Source organism: Schistocerca cancellata, chromosome 1, assembly GCF_023864275.1.
Source record: "Schistocerca cancellata isolate TAMUIC-IGC-003103 chromosome 1, iqSchCanc2.1, whole genome shotgun sequence".
NCBI lineage: Eukaryota > Metazoa > Arthropoda > Insecta > Orthoptera > Acrididae > Schistocerca > Schistocerca cancellata.
The window spans coordinates 3,003,028-3,019,264 of NC_064626.1; positions in this window are offsets into that span (position 1 = coordinate 3,003,028).

Sequence of the window (16,237 nt, forward strand, 5' to 3'; positions counted from 1 at the left end):
ACGTTCAGGGCCACCTAATGACGATGGATCACTCAAATTGCGTCCTGATTCAATACATCGTCCACCAACAGACTTGACTTCATTGGTCTATTGCTGCCTCGGGCACCTTATGGCCGTTCTGCTGTGAGTCAAAGATTTTCGAATCAGACGAAAAACTGATAGTGAATTGTAACTTTCAGGGCCACCTAATGACGATGGAATACGCAAATTGCATCCCGATTCAATACATCGTCCTCCAGCAGACTTGTCCCCATGGGTCGATTGCTGCCTCGGGCACATTATGGCCGTTCTGCTGTGAGTCAAAGATTTTCGAATCGGGCGAAAAACTGATAGTGATTTGTAACATTCAGGGCCACCTAATGACGATGGACCTCACAAATTGCGTCTTGATTCAGTACATCGTCCACTAGCCGACTTGACTCCATGGGACTATTGCTGCCTCGGGCACCTTATGGCAGGCCTGCTGTGACTCAAAGATTTTCGAATCGGACGAAAAACTGATAGTGAATTGTAACGTTCAGGGCCACATAATGACGATGGATCACACAAATTGCGTCCCGATTCAATACATCGTCCTCCAGCAGACTTCTCTCCATGGGTCTATTGCTGCCTCGGGCACATTATGGCCGTTCTGCTGTGAGTCAAAGATTTACGAATCGGACGAAAAACTGATAGTGAATTGTAACATTCAGGGCCACCTAATGACGATGGACCACGCAAATTGCGTCCCGATTCAATACATCATCCTCCAGCCGAGTTGACTCCATGGGTCTATTGCTGCCTCGGGCACCTTATGGCCGTTCTGCTGTGAATCTAGATTATCGAATGGGACGAAAAACTGATAGTGAATTGTAACGTTCAGGGCCACCTAATGACGATGGATCACTCAAATTGTGTCCCGATTCAATACATCGTCCTCTGGCCGACTTGACTCCATGGGTCTATTGCTGCTTCGGGCACCTTATGGCCGTTCTGCTGTGAGTCTAGATTATCGAATGGGACGAAAAACTGATAGTGAATTGTAACGTTCAGGGCCTCCTAATGACGATGGGTCACTCAAATTGCGTCCCGATTCAATACATCGTCCTCCAGCCGACTTGACTCCATGGGTCTATTGCTGCCTCGGGCACCTTATGGCCGTTCTGCTGTGAGTCTAGATTATCGAACGGGACGAAAAACTGATAGTGAATTGTAACGTTCAGGGCCTCCTAATGACGATGGATCACTCAAATTGCGTCCCGATTCAATACATAGTCCTCCAGCAGACTTTTCTCCATGGGTCGATTGCTGCCTCGGGCACCTAATGGCTGTTCTGCTGTGAGTCAAAGATTTTCGACTCGGACGAAAAACTGATTGTGAATTGTAACATTCAGGGCCACCTAATGACGATGGACCACGCAAATTGCGTCCCGATTCAATACATCGTCCTCCAGCCAATTTGACTCCATGGGTCTATTGCTGCCACGGGCACCTTATGGCCGTTCTGCTGTGAGTCTAGATTATCGAACGGGACGAATAACTGATAGTGAATTGTAACGTTCAGGGCCTCCTAATGACGATGGATCACTCAAATTGATTCCCGATTCAATACATCGTCCTCCAGCAGACTTGTCTCCATGGGTCTATTGCTGCCTCGGGCACCTTATGGCAGGCCTGCTGTGACTCAAAGATTTTCGAATCGGACGAAAAACTGATAGTGAATTGTAACGTTCAGGTACGATGGAACACTCAAATTGTGTCCCGATTCAATACATCGTCCTCCAGCAGACTTGTCTCCATGCGTCTATTGCTGCCTCGGGCACCTTATGGCCGTTCTGCTGTGAGTCTAGATTATCGAATGGGACGAATAACTGATAGTGAATTGTAACGTTCAGGGCCACCTAATGACGATGGATCATTCAAATTGCGTCCCGTTTCAATACATCGTCCTCAGCCGACTTGTCTCCATGGGTCTATTGCTGCCTCGGGCACCTTATGGCCGTTCTGCTGTGAGTCTAGATTATCGAATGGGACGAAAAACTGATAGTGAATTGTAACGTTCAGGGCCACCTAATGACGATGGATCACTCAAATTGCGTCCTGATTCAATACATCGTCCTCCAGCAGACTTGACTTCATGGGTCTATTGCTGCCTCGGGCACCTTATGGCCGTTCTGCTGTGAGTCAAAGATTTTCGAATCAGACGAAAAACTGATAGTGAATTGTAACTTTCAGGGCCACCTAATGACGATGGATCACGCAAATTGCATAACGATTCAATACATCGTCCTCCAGCAGACTTGTCTCCATGGGTCGATTGCTGCCTCGGGCACCTTATGGCCGTTCTGCTGTGAGTCAAAGATTTTCGAATCGGGCGAAAAACTGATAGTGATTTGTAACATTCAGGGCCACCTAATGACGATGGACCACACAAATTGCGTCTTGATTCAGTACATCGTCCACTAGCCGACTTGACTCCAAGGGACTATTGCTGCCTCGGGCACCTTATGGCAGGCCTGCTGTGACTCAAAGATTTTCGAATCGGACGAAAAACTGATAGTGAATTGTAACGTTCAGGGCCACCTAATGACGATGGATCACTCAAATTGCGTCCCGATTCAATACATCGTCCTCCAGCGGACTTGTCTCCATGGGTCTATTGCTGCCTCGGGCACCTTATGGCAGGCCTGCTGTGACTCAAAAATTTTCGAATGGGACGAAAAACTGATAGTGAATTGTAACGTTCAGGGCCTCCTAATGACGATGGAACACTCAAATTGCGTCCCGATTCAATACATCGTCCTCCAGCAGACTTGTCTCCATGCGTCTATTGCTGCCTCGGGCACCTTATGGCCGTTCTGCTGTGAGTCAAAGATTTACGAATCGGACGAAAAACTGATAGTGAATTGTAACGTTCAGGGCCACCTAATGACGATGGATCACTCAAATTGCGTCCTGATTCAATACATCGTCCTCCAGCCGACTTGACTCCATGAGTCTATTGCTGCCTCGGGCACCTTATGGCCGTTCTGCTGTGAGTCTAGATTATCGAATGGGACAAAAAACTGACAGTGAATTGTAACGTTCAGGGCCTCCTAATGACGATGGATCACTCAAATTGCGTCCCGATTCAATACATCGTCCTCCAGCGGACTTGTCTCCATGGGTCTATTGCTGCCTCGGGCACCTTATGGCCGTTCTGCTGTGAGTCTAGACTATCGAATGGGACGAAAAACTGATAGTGAATTGTAACGTTCAGGGCCTCCTAATGACGATGGATCACTCAAATTGCGTCCCGATTCAATACATCGTCCTATATCAGACTTGTCTCCATGGGTCGATTGCTGTCTCGGGCACCTAATGGCCGTTCTACTGTGAGTCAAAGATTTTCGAATCGGACGTAAAACTGATAGTGAATTGTAACATTCAGGGCCACCTAATGACGATGGACCACGCAAATTGCGTCCCGATTCAATACATCGTCCTCCAGCCGAGTTGACTCCATGGGGATATTGCTGCCTCGGGCACCTTATGGCCGTTCTGCTGTGAATCTAGATTATCGAATGGGACGAAAAACTGATAGTGAATTGTAACGTTCAGGGCCACCTAATGACGATGGATCACTCAAATTACGTCCCGATTCAATACATCGTCCCCAGCCGACTTGTCTCCATGGGTCTATTGCTGCCTCGGGCACCTTATGGCCGTTCTGCTGTGAGTCTAGATTATCGAATGGGACGAAAAACTGATAGTGAATTGTAACGTTCAGGGCCACCTAATGACGATGGATCACTCAAATTGCGTCCTGATTCAATACATCGTCCTCCAGCAGACTTGACTTCATGGGTCTATTGCTCCCTCGGGCACCGTATGGCCGTTCTGCTGTGAGTCAAAGATTTTCGAATCGGACGAAAAACTGATAGTGAATTGTAACTTTCAGGCCACCTAATGACGATGGATCACTCAAATTGCGTCCCGATTCAATACATCGTCCTCCAGCAGACTTGTCTCCATGGGTCGATTGCTGCCTCGGGCACCTTATGGCCGTTCTGCTGTGAGTGAAAGATTTTCGTTTCGGACGAAAAACTGATAGTGATTTGTAACATTCAGGACAGCCTAATGTAGATGGACCACACAAATTGCGTCCCGATTCAGTACATCGTCCACTAGCCGACTTGACTCCATGGGACTATTGCTGCCTCGGGCAACTTATGGCCGTTCTGCTGTGAGTCTAGATTATAGAATGGGATGAAAAACTGATAGTGAATTGTAACGTTCAGGGCCACCTAATGACGATGGATCACTCAAATTGCGTCCCGATTCAATACATCGTCCTCCAGCAGACTTGTCTCCATGGGTCTATTGCTTCCTCGGGCACCTTATGGCAGGCCTGCTGTGACTCAAAGATTTTCGAATCGGACGAGAAAATTGATAGTGAATTGTAACGTTCAGGGCCTCCTAATGACGATGGAACACTCAAATTGCGTCCCGATTCAATACATCGTCCTCCAGCAGACTTGTCTCCATGCGTCTATTGCTGCCTCGGGCACCTTATGGCCGTTCTGCTGTGAGTCAGAGATTTACGAATCGGACGAAAAACTGATAGTGAATTGTAACGTTCAGGGCCACCTAATGACGATGGATCACTCAAATTGCGTCCCGATTCAATACATCGTCCCCCAGCCGAGTTGACTTCATGGGTCTATTGCTGCCTCGGGCACCTTATGGCCGTTCTGCTGTGAGTCTAGATTATCGAATGGGACAAAAAACTGATAGTGAATTGTAACGTTCAGGGCCTCCTAATGACGATGGGTCACTCAAATTGCGTCCCGATTCAATACATCGTCCTCCAGCCGACTTGACTCCATGGGTCTATTGCTGCCTCGGGCACCTTATGGCCGTTCTGCTGTGAGTCTAGATTATCGAACGGGACGAAAAACTGATAGTGAATTGTAACGTTCAGGGCCTCCTAATGACGATGGATCACTCAAATTGCGTCCCGATTCAATACATAGTCCTCCAGCAGACTTTTCTCCATGGGTCGATTGCTGCCTCGGGCACCTAATGGCTGTTCTGCTGTGAGTCAAAGATTTTCGACTCGGACGAAAAACTGATTGTGAATTGTAACATTCAGGGCCACCTAATGACGATGGACCACGCAAATTGCGTCCCGATTCAATACATCGTCCTCCAGCCAATTTGACTCCATGGGTCTATTGCTGCCACGGGCACCTTATGGCCGTTCTGCTGTGAGTCTAGATTATCGAACGGGACGAATAACTGATAGTGAATTGTAACGTTCAGGGCCTCCTAATGACGATGGATCACTCAAATTGATTCCCGATTCAATACATCGTCCTCCAGCAGACTTGTCTCCATGGGTCTATTGCTGCCTCGGGCACCTTATGGCAGGCCTGCTGTGACTCAAAGATTTTCGAATCGGACGAAAAACTGATAGTGAATTGTAACGTTCAGGGACGATGGAACACTCAAATTGTGTCCCGATTCAATACATCGTCCTCCAGCAGACTTGTCTCCATGCGTCTATTGCTGCCTCGGGCACCTTATGGCCGTTCTGCTGTGAGTCTAGATTATCGAATGGGACGAATAACTGATAGTGAATTGTAACGTTCAGGGCCACCTAATGACGATGGATCATTCAAATTGCGTCCCGTTTCAATACATCGTCCTCAGCCGACTTGTCTCCATGGGTCTATTGCTGCCTCGGGCACCTTATGGCCGTTCTGCTGTGAGTCTAGATTATCGAATGGGACGAAAAACTGATAGTGAATTGTAACGTTCAGGGCCACCTAATGACGATGGATCACTCAAATTGCGTCCTGATTCAATACATCGTCCTCCAGCAGACTTGACTTCATGGGTCTATTGCTGCCTCGGGCACCTTATGGCCGTTCTGCTGTGAGTCAAAGATTTTCGAATCAGACGAAAAACTGATAGTGAATTGTAACTTTCAGGGCCACCTAATGACGATGGATCACGCAAATTGCATAACGATTCAATACATCGTCCTCCAGCAGACTTGTCTCCATGGGTCGATTGCTGCCTCGGGCACCTTATGGCCGTTCTGCTGTGAGTCAAAGATTTTCGAATCGGGCGAAAAACTGATAGTGATTTGTAACATTCAGGGCCACCTAATGACGATGGACCACACAAATTGCGTCTTGATTCAGTACATCGTCCACTAGCCGACTTGACTCCAAGGGACTATTGCTGCCTCGGGCACCTTATGGCAGGCCTGCTGTGACTCAAAGATTTTCGAATCGGACGAAAAACTGATAGTGAATTGTAACGTTCAGGGCCACCTAATGACGATGGATCACTCAAATTGCGTCCCGATTCAATACATCGTCCTCCAGCAGACTTGTCTCCATGGGTCTATTGCTGCCTCGGGCACCTTATGGCAGGCCTGCTGTGACTCAAAAATTTTCGAATGGGACGAAAAACTGATAGTGAATTGTAACGTTCAGGGCCTCCTAATGACGATGGAACACTCAAATTGCGTCCCGATTCAATACATCGTCCTCCAGCAGACTTGTCTCCATGCGTCTATTGCTGCCTCGGGCACCTTATGGCCGTTCTGCTGTGAGTCAAAGATTTACGAATCGGACGAAAAACTGATAGTGAATTGTAACGTTCAGGGCCACCTAATGACGATGGATCACTCAAATTGCGTCCTGATTCAATACATCGTCCTCCAGCCGACTTGACTCCATGAGTCTATTGCTGCCTCGGGCACCTTATGGCCGTTCTGCTGTGAGTCTAGATTATCGAATGGGACAAAAAACTGACAGTGAATTGTAACGTTCAGGGCCTCCTAATGACGATGGATCACTCAAATTGCGTCCCGATTCAATACATCGTCCTCCAGCGGACTTGTCTCCATGGGTCTATTGCTGCCTCGGGCACCTTATGGCCGTTCTGCTGTGAGTCTAGACTATCGAATGGGACGAAAAACTGATAGTGAATTGTAACGTTCAGGGCCTCCTAATGACGATGGATCACTCAAATTGCGTCCCGATTCAATACATCGTCCTATATCAGACTTGTCTCCATGGGTCGATTGCTGTCTCGGGCACCTAATGGCCGTTCTACTGTGAGTCAAAGATTTTCGAATCGGACGTAAAACTGATAGTGAATTGTAACATTCAGGGCCACCTAATGACGATGGACCACGCAAATTGCGTCCCGATTCAATACATCGTCCTCCAGCCGAGTTGACTCCATGGGGATATTGCTGCCTCGGGCACCTTATGGCCGTTCTGCTGTGAATCTAGATTATCGAATGGGACGAAAAACTGATAGTGAATTGTAACGTTCAGGGCCACCTAATGACGATGGATCACTCAAATTACGTCCCGATTCAATACATCGTCCCCAGCCGACTTGTCTCCATGGGTCTATTGCTGCCTCGGGCACCTTATGGCCGTTCTGCTGTGAGTCTAGATTATCGAATGGGACGAAAAACTGATAGTGAATTGTAACGTTCAGGGCCACCTAATGACGATGGATCACTCAAATTGCGTCCTGATTCAATACATCGTCCTCCAGCAGACTTGACTTCATGGGTCTATTGCTCCCTCGGGCACCGTATGGCCGTTCTGCTGTGAGTCAAAGATTTTCGAATCGGACGAAAAACTGATAGTGAATTGTAACTTTCAGGCCACCTAATGACGATGGATCACTCAAATTGCGTCCCGATTCAATACATCGTCCTCCAGCAGACTTGTCTCCATGGGTCGATTGCTGCCTCGGGCACCTTATGGCCGTTCTGCTGTGAGTCAAAGATTTTCGTTTCGGACGAAAAACTGATAGTGATTTGTAACATTCAGGACAGCCTAATGTCGATGGACCACACAAATTGCGTCCCGATTCAGTACATCGTCCACTAGCCGACTTGACTCCATGGGACTATTGCTGCCTCGGGCAACTTATGGCCGTTCTGCTGTGAGTCTAGATTATAGAATGGGATGAAAAACTGATAGTGAATTGTAACGTTCAGGGCCACCTAATGACGATGGATCACTCAAATTGCGTCCCGATTCAATACATCGTCCTCCAGCAGACTTGTCTCCATGGGTCTATTGCTTCCTCGGGCACCTTATGGCAGGCCTGCTGTGACTCAAAGATTTTCGAATCGGACGAGAAAATTGATAGTGAATTGTAACGTTCAGGGCCTCCTAATGACGATGGAACACTCAAATTGCGTCCCGATTCAATACATCGTCCTCCAGCAGACTTGTCTCCATGCGTCTATTGCTGCCTCGGGCACCTTATGGCCGTTCTGCTGTGAGTCAAAGATTTACGAATCGGACGAAAAACTGATAGTGAATTGTAACGTTCAGGGCCACCTAATGACGATGGATCACTCAAATTGCGTCCCGATTCAATACATCGTCCCCCAGCCGAGTTGACTTCATGGGTCTATTGCTGCCTCGGGCACCTTATGGCCGTTCTGCTGTGAGTCTAGATTATCGAATGGGACAAAAAACTGATAGTGAATTGTAACGGTCAGGGCCTCCTAATGACGATGGATCACTCAAATTGCGTCCCGATTCAATACATCGTCCTCCAGCGGACTTGACTCCATGGGTATATTGCTGCCTCGGGCACCTTAAGGCCGTTCTGCTGTGAGTCTAGATTATCGAATGGGACGAAAAACTGATGGTGAATTGTAACGTTCAGGGCCACCTAATGACGATGGATCACTCAAATTGCGTCCCGATTCAATACATCGTCCTCCAGCCGACTTGACTCCATGGTCTATTGCTGCCTCGGGCACCTAATGGCCGTTCTGCTGTGAGTCTAGATTATCGAATGGGACGAAAAACTGATAGTGAATTGTAACGTTCAGGGCCTCCTAATGATGATGGATCACTCAATTGCCGTTCTGCTGTGAGTCTAGATTATCGAATGGGACGAAAAACTGATAGTGAATTGTAACGTTCAGGGCCTCCTAATGACGATGGATCACTCAAATTGCGTCCCGATTCAATACATCGTCCTCCAGCAGACTTGTCTCCATGGGTCGATTGCTGCCTCGGGCACCTAATGGCCGTTCTGCTGTGAGTCAAAGATTTTCGAATCGGACGAAAAACTGATAGTGAATTGTAACATTCAGGGCCACCTAATGACGATGGATCACTCAAATTGCGTCCCGATTCAATACATCGTCCTCCAGCCGAGTTGACTCCATGGGTCTATTGCTGCCTCGGGCACTTTATGGTCGTTGTGCTGTGAATCTAGATTATCGAATGGGACGAAAAACTGATAGTGAATTGTAACGTTCAGGGCCACCTAATGACGATGGATCACTCAAATTGCGTCCCGATTCAATACATCGTCCTCCAGCCGAGTTGACTCCATGGGTCTATTGCTGCCTCGGGCACCTCATGGCCGTTCTGCTGTGAGTCTAGATTATCGAATGGGACAAAAAACTGATGGTGAATTGTAACGGTCAGGGCCTCCTAATGACGATGGATCACTCAAATTGCGTCCCGATTCAATACATCGTCCTCCAGCGGACTTGACTCGATGGGTATATTGCTGCCTCGGGCACCTTATGGCCGTTCTGCTGTGAGTCTAGATTATCGAATGGGACGAAAAACTGATGGTGAATTGTAACGTTCAGGGCCACCTAATGACGATGGATCACTCAAATTGCGTCCCGATTCAATACATCGTCCTCCAGCCGACTTGACTCCATGGGTCTATTGCTGCCTCGGGCACCTCATGGCCGTTCTGCTGTGAGTCTAGATTATCGAATGGGACGAAAAACTGATAGTGAATTGTAACGTTCAGGGCCTCCTAATGACGATGGATCACTCAAATTGCGTCCCGATTCAATACATCGTCTCCAGCCGACTTGACTCCATGGGTCTATTGCTGCCTCGGGCACCTTATGGCCGTTCTGCTGTGAGTCTAGATTATCGAATGGGACGAAAAACTGATAGTGAATTGTAACGTTCAGGGCCTCCTCATGACGATGGATCACTCAAATTGCGTCCCGATTCAATACATCGTCCTCCAGCAGACTTGTCTCCATGGGTCGATTGCTGCCTCGGGCACCTAAGGGCCGTTCTGCTGTGAGTCAAAGATTTTCGAATCGGACGAAAAACTGATAGTGAATTGTAACATTCAGGGCCACCTAATGACGATGGATCACTCAAATTGCGTCCCGATTCAGTACAACGTCCACTAGCCGACTTGACTCCATGGGACTATTGCTGCGTCGGGCACCTTATGGTCGTTCTGCTGTGAGTCTAGATTATAGAATGGGATGAAAAACTGATAGTGAATTGTAACGTTCAGGGCCACCTAATGACGATGGATCACTCAAATTGCGTCCCGATTCAATACATCATCCTCCAGCAGACTTGTCTCCAAGGGTCTATTGCTGCCTCGGGCACCTTATGGCCGTTCTGCTGTGAGTCTAGATTATCGAATGCGACGAAAAACTGATAGTGAATTGTAACGTTCAGGGCCACCTAATGACGATGGATCTCTCAAATTGCGTCCCGATTCAATACATCGTCCTCCAGCCGACTTGACTCCATGGGTCTATTGCTGCCTCGGGCACCTTATGGCCGTTCTGCTGTGAGTCTAGATTATCGAATGGGACGAAAAACTGAAAGTGAATTGTAACGTTCAGGGCCTCCTAATGACGATGGATCACTCAAATTGCGTCCCGATTCAATACATCGTCCTCCAGCAGACTTGTCTCCATGGGTCTATTGCTGCCTCGGGCACCTTATGGCAGGCCTGCTGTGACTCAAAGATTTTCGAATCGGACGAAAAACTGATAGTGAATTGTAACGTTCAGGGCCACCTAATGACGATGGATCTCTCAAATTGCGTCCCGATTCAATACATCGTCCTCCAGCCGACTTGACTCCATGGGTTTATTGCTGCCTCGGGCACCTTATGGCCGTTCTGCTGTGAGTCTAGATTATCGAATGGGACGAAAAACTGATAGTGAATTGTAACGTTCAGGGCCTCCTAATGACGATGGATCACTCAAATTGCGTCCCGATTCAATACATCGTCCTCCAGCAGACTTGTCTCCATGGGTCGATTGCTGCCTCGGGCACCTAATGGCCGTTCTGCTGTGAGTCAAAGATTTTCGAATCGGACGAAAAACTGATAGTGATTTGTAACATTCAGGGCCACCTAATGACGATGGATCACTCAAATTGCGTCCCGATTCAATACATCGTCCTCCAGCCGACTTGACTCCATGGGTCTATTGCTGCCTCGGGCACCTTATGGCCGTTCTGCTGTGAGTCTAGATTATCGAATGGGACGAAAAACTGATAGTGAATTGTAACGTTCAGGGCCTCCTAATGACGATGGATCACTCAAATTGCGTCCCGATTCAATACATCGTCCTCCAGCAGACTTCTCCATGGGTCGATTGCTGCCTCGGGCACCTAATGGCCGTTTTGCTGTGAGTCAAAGATTTTCGACTCGGACGAAAAAGTGATAGTGAATTGTAACATTCAGGGCCACCTAATGACGATGGACCACGCAAATTGCGTCCCGATTCAATCCATCGTCCTCCAGCCGACTTGACTCCATGGGTCTGTTGCTGCCTCGGGCACCTTATGGCCGTTCTGCTGTGAATCTAGATTATCGAATGGGACGAAAAACTGATAGTGAATTGTAACGTTCAGGGCCACCTAATGACGATGGATCACTCAAATTGCGTCCCGATTCAATACATCGTCCTCCAGCCGACTTGACTCCATGGTCTATTGCTGCCTCGGGCACCTTATGGCCGTTCTGCTGTGAGTCTAGATTATCGAATGGGACGAAAAACTGATAGTGAATTGTAACGTTCAGGGCCTCCTAATGACGATATATCACTCAAATTGCGTCCCGATTCAATACATCGTCCTCCAGCCGACTTGACTCCATGGGTCTATTGCTGCCTCGGGCACCTTGTGGCCGTTCTGCTGTGAGTCTAGATTATCGAATGGGACGAAAAACTGATAGTGAATTGTAACGTTCAGGGCCACCTAATGACGATGGATCACTCAAATTGCGTCCCGATTCAATACATCGTCCTCCAGCCGAGTTGACTCCATGGGTCTATTGCTGCCTCGGGCACCTTATGGCCGTTCTGCTGTGAGGCTAGATTATCGAATGGGACAAAAAACTGATATGAATTGTAACGGTCAGGGCCTCCTAATGACGATGGATCACTCAAATTGCGTCCCGATTCAATACATCGTCCTCCAGCGGACTTGACTCCATGGGTATATTGCTGCCTCGGGCACCTTATGGCCGTTCTGCTGTGAGTCTAGATTATCGAATGGGACGAAAAACTGATGGTGAATTGTAACGTTCAGGGCCACCTAATGACGATGGATCACTCAAATTGCGTCCCGATTCAATACATCGTCCTCCAGCCGACTTGACTCCATGGGTCTATTGCTGCCTCGGGCACCTTATGGCCGTTCTGCTGTGAGTCTAGATTATCGAATGGGACGAAAAACTGATAGTGAATTGTAACGTTCAGGGCATCCTAATGACGATGGATCACTCAAATTGCGTCCCGATTCAATACATCGTCCTCCAGCCGACTTGACTCCATGGGTCTATTGCTGCCTCGGGCACATTATGGCAGGCCTGCTGTGACTCAAAGATTTTCGAATCGGACGAAAAACTGATAGTGAATTGTAACGTTCAGGGCCTCCTAATGACGATGGAACACTCAAATTGCGTCCCGATTCAATACATCGTCCTCCAGCAGACTTGTCTCCATGCGTCTATTGCTGCCTCGGGCACCTTATGGCCGTTCTGCTGTGAGTCAAAGATTTACGAATCGGACGAAAAACTGATAGTGAATTGTAACATTCAGGGCCACCTAATGACGATGGACTACGCAAATTGCGTCCCGATTCAATACATCGTCCTCCAGCCGAGTTGACTCCATGGGTCTTTTGCTGCCTCGGGCACCTTATGGCCGTTCTGCTGTGAATCTAGATTATCGAATGGGACGATAAACTGATAGTGAATTGTAACGTTCAGGGCCACCTAATGACGATGGATCACTCAAATTGTGTCCCGATTCAATACATCGTCCTCCGGCCGACTTGACTCCATGGGTCTATTGCTGCCTCGGGCACCTTATGGCCGTTCTGCTGTGAGTCTAGATTATCGAATGGGACGAAAAACTGATAGTGAATTGTAACGTTCAGGGCCTCCTAATGACGATGGATCACTCAAATTGCGTCCCGATTCAATACATCGTCTCCAGCCGACTTGACTCCATGGGTCTATTGCTGCCTCGGGCACCTTATGGCCGTTCTGCTGTGAGTCTAGATTATCGAATGGGACGAAAAACTGATAGTGAATTGTAACGTTCAGGGCCTCCTAATGACGATGGATCACTCAAATTGCGTCCCGATTCAATACATCGTCCTCCAGCAGACTTGTCTCCATGGGTCGATTGCTGCCTCGGGCACCTAATGGCCGTTCTGCTGTGAGTCAAAGATTTTCGAATCGGACGAAAAACTGATAGTGAATTGTAACATTCAGGGCCACCTAATGACGATGGATCACTCAAATTGCGTCCCGATTCAGTACAACGTCCACTAGCCGACTTGACTCCATGGGACTATTGCTGCGTCGGGCACCTTATGGCCGTTCTGCTGTGAGTCTAGATTATAGAATGGGATGAAAAACTGATAGTGAATTGTAACGTTCAGGGCCACCTAATGACGATGGATCACTCAAATTGCGTCCCGATTCAATACATCATCCTCCAGCAGACTTGTCTCCAAGGGTCTATTGCTGCCTCGGGCACCTTATGGCCGTTCTGCTGTGAGTCTAGATTATCGAATGCGACGAAAAACTGATAGTGAATTGTAACGTTCAGGGCCACCTAATGACGATGGATCTCTCAAATTGCGTCCCGATTCAATACATCGTCCTCCAGCCGACTTGACTCCATGGGTCTATTGCTGCCTCGGGCACCTTATGGCCGTTCTGCTGTGAGTCTAGATTATCGAATGGGACGAAAAACTGAAAGTGAATTGTAACGTTCAGGGCCTCCTAATGACGATGGATCACTCAAATTGCGTCCCGATTCAATACATCGTCCTCCAGCAGACTTGTCTCCATGGGTCTATTGCTGCCTCGGGCACCTTATGGCAGGCCTGCTGTGACTCAAAGATTTTCGAATCGGACGAAAAACTGATAGTGAATTGTAACGTTCAGGGCCACCTAATGACGATGGATCTCTCAAATTGCGTCCCGATTCAATACATCGTCCTCCAGCCGACTTGAATCCATGGGTTTATTGCTGCCTCGGGCACCTTATGGCCGTTCTGCTGTGAGTCTAGATTATCGAATGGGACGAAAAACTGATAGTGAATTGTAACGTTCAGGGCCTCCTAATGACGATGGATCACTCAAATTGCGTCCCGATTCAATACATCGTCCTCCAGCAGACTTGTCTCCATGGGTCGATTGCTGCCTCGGGCACCTAATGGCCGTTCTGCTGTGAGTCAAAGATTTTCGAATCGGACGAAAAACTGATAGTGATTTGTAACATTCAGGGCCACCTAATGACGATGGATCACTCAAATTGCGTCCCGATTCAATACATCGTCCTCCAGCCGACTTGACTCCATGGGTCTATTGCTGCCTCGGGCACCTTATGGCCGTTCTGCTGTGAGTCTAGATTATCGAATGGGACGAAAAACTGATAGTGAATTGTAACGTTCAGGGCCTCCTAATGACGATGGATCACTCAAATTGCGTCCCGATTCAATACATCGTCCTCCAGCAGACTTGTCTCCATGGGTCGATTGCTGCCTCGGGCACCTAATGGCCGTTTTGCTGTGAGTCAAAGATTTTCGACTCGGACGAAAAAGTGATAGTGAATTGTAACATTCAGGGCCACCTAATGACGATGGACCACGCAAATTGCGTCCCGATTCAATACATCGTCCTCCAGCCGGGTTGACTCCATGCGTCTATTGCTGCCTCGGGCACCTTATGGCCGTTCTGCTGTGAATCTAGATTATCGAATGGGACGAAAAACTGATAGTGAATTGTAACGTTCAGGGCCACCTAATGACGATGGATCACTCAAATTGCGTCCCGATTCAATACATCGTCCTCCAGCCGACTTGACTCCATGGTCTATTGCTGCCTCGGGCACCTTATGGCCGTTCTGCTGTGAGTCTAGATTATCGAATGGGACGAAAAACTGATAGTGAATTGTAACGTTCAGGGCCTCCTAATGACGATATATCACTCAAATTGCGTCCCGATTCAATACATCGTCCTCCAGCCGAGTTGACTCCATGGGTCTATTGCTGCCTCGGGCACCTTATGGCCGTTCTGCTGTGAGGCTAGATTATCGAATGGGACAAAAAACTGATAGTGAATTGTAACGGTCAGGGCCTCCTAATGACGATGGATCACTCAAATTGCGTCCCGATTCAATACATCGTCCTCCAGCGGACTTGACTCCATGGGTATATTGCTGCCTCGGGCACCTTATGGCCGTTCTGCTGTGAGTCTAGATTATCGAATGGGACGAAAAACTGATGGTGAATTGTAACGTTCAGGGCCACCTAATGACGATGGATCACTCAAATTGCGTCCCGATTCAATACATCGTCCTCCAGCCGACTTGACTCCATGGGTCTATTGCTGCCTCGGGCACCTTATGGCCGTTCTGCTGTGAGTCTAGATTATCGAATGGGACGAAAAACTGATAGTGAATTGTAACGTTCAGGGCATCCCAATGACGATGGATCACTCAAATTGCGTCCCGATTCAATACATCGTCCTCCAGCCGACTTGACTCCATGGGTCTATTGCTGCCTCGGGCACATTATGGCAGGCCTGCTGTGACTCAAAGATTTTCGAATCGGACGAAAAACTGATAGTGAATTGTAACGTTCAGGGCCTCCTAATGACGATGGAACACTCAAATTGCGTCCCGATTCAATACATCGTCCTCCAGCAGACTTGTCTCCATGCGTCTATTGCTGCCTCGGGCACCTTATGGCCGTTCTGCTGTGAGTCAAAGATTTACGAATCGGACGAAAAACTGATAGTGAATTGTAACATTCAGGGCCACCTAATGACGATGGACCACGCAAATTGCGTCCCGATTCAATACATCGTCCTCCAGCCGAGTTGACTCCATGGGTCTTTTGCTGCCTCGGGCACCTTATGGCCGTTCTGCTGTGAATCTAGATTATCGAATGGGACGATA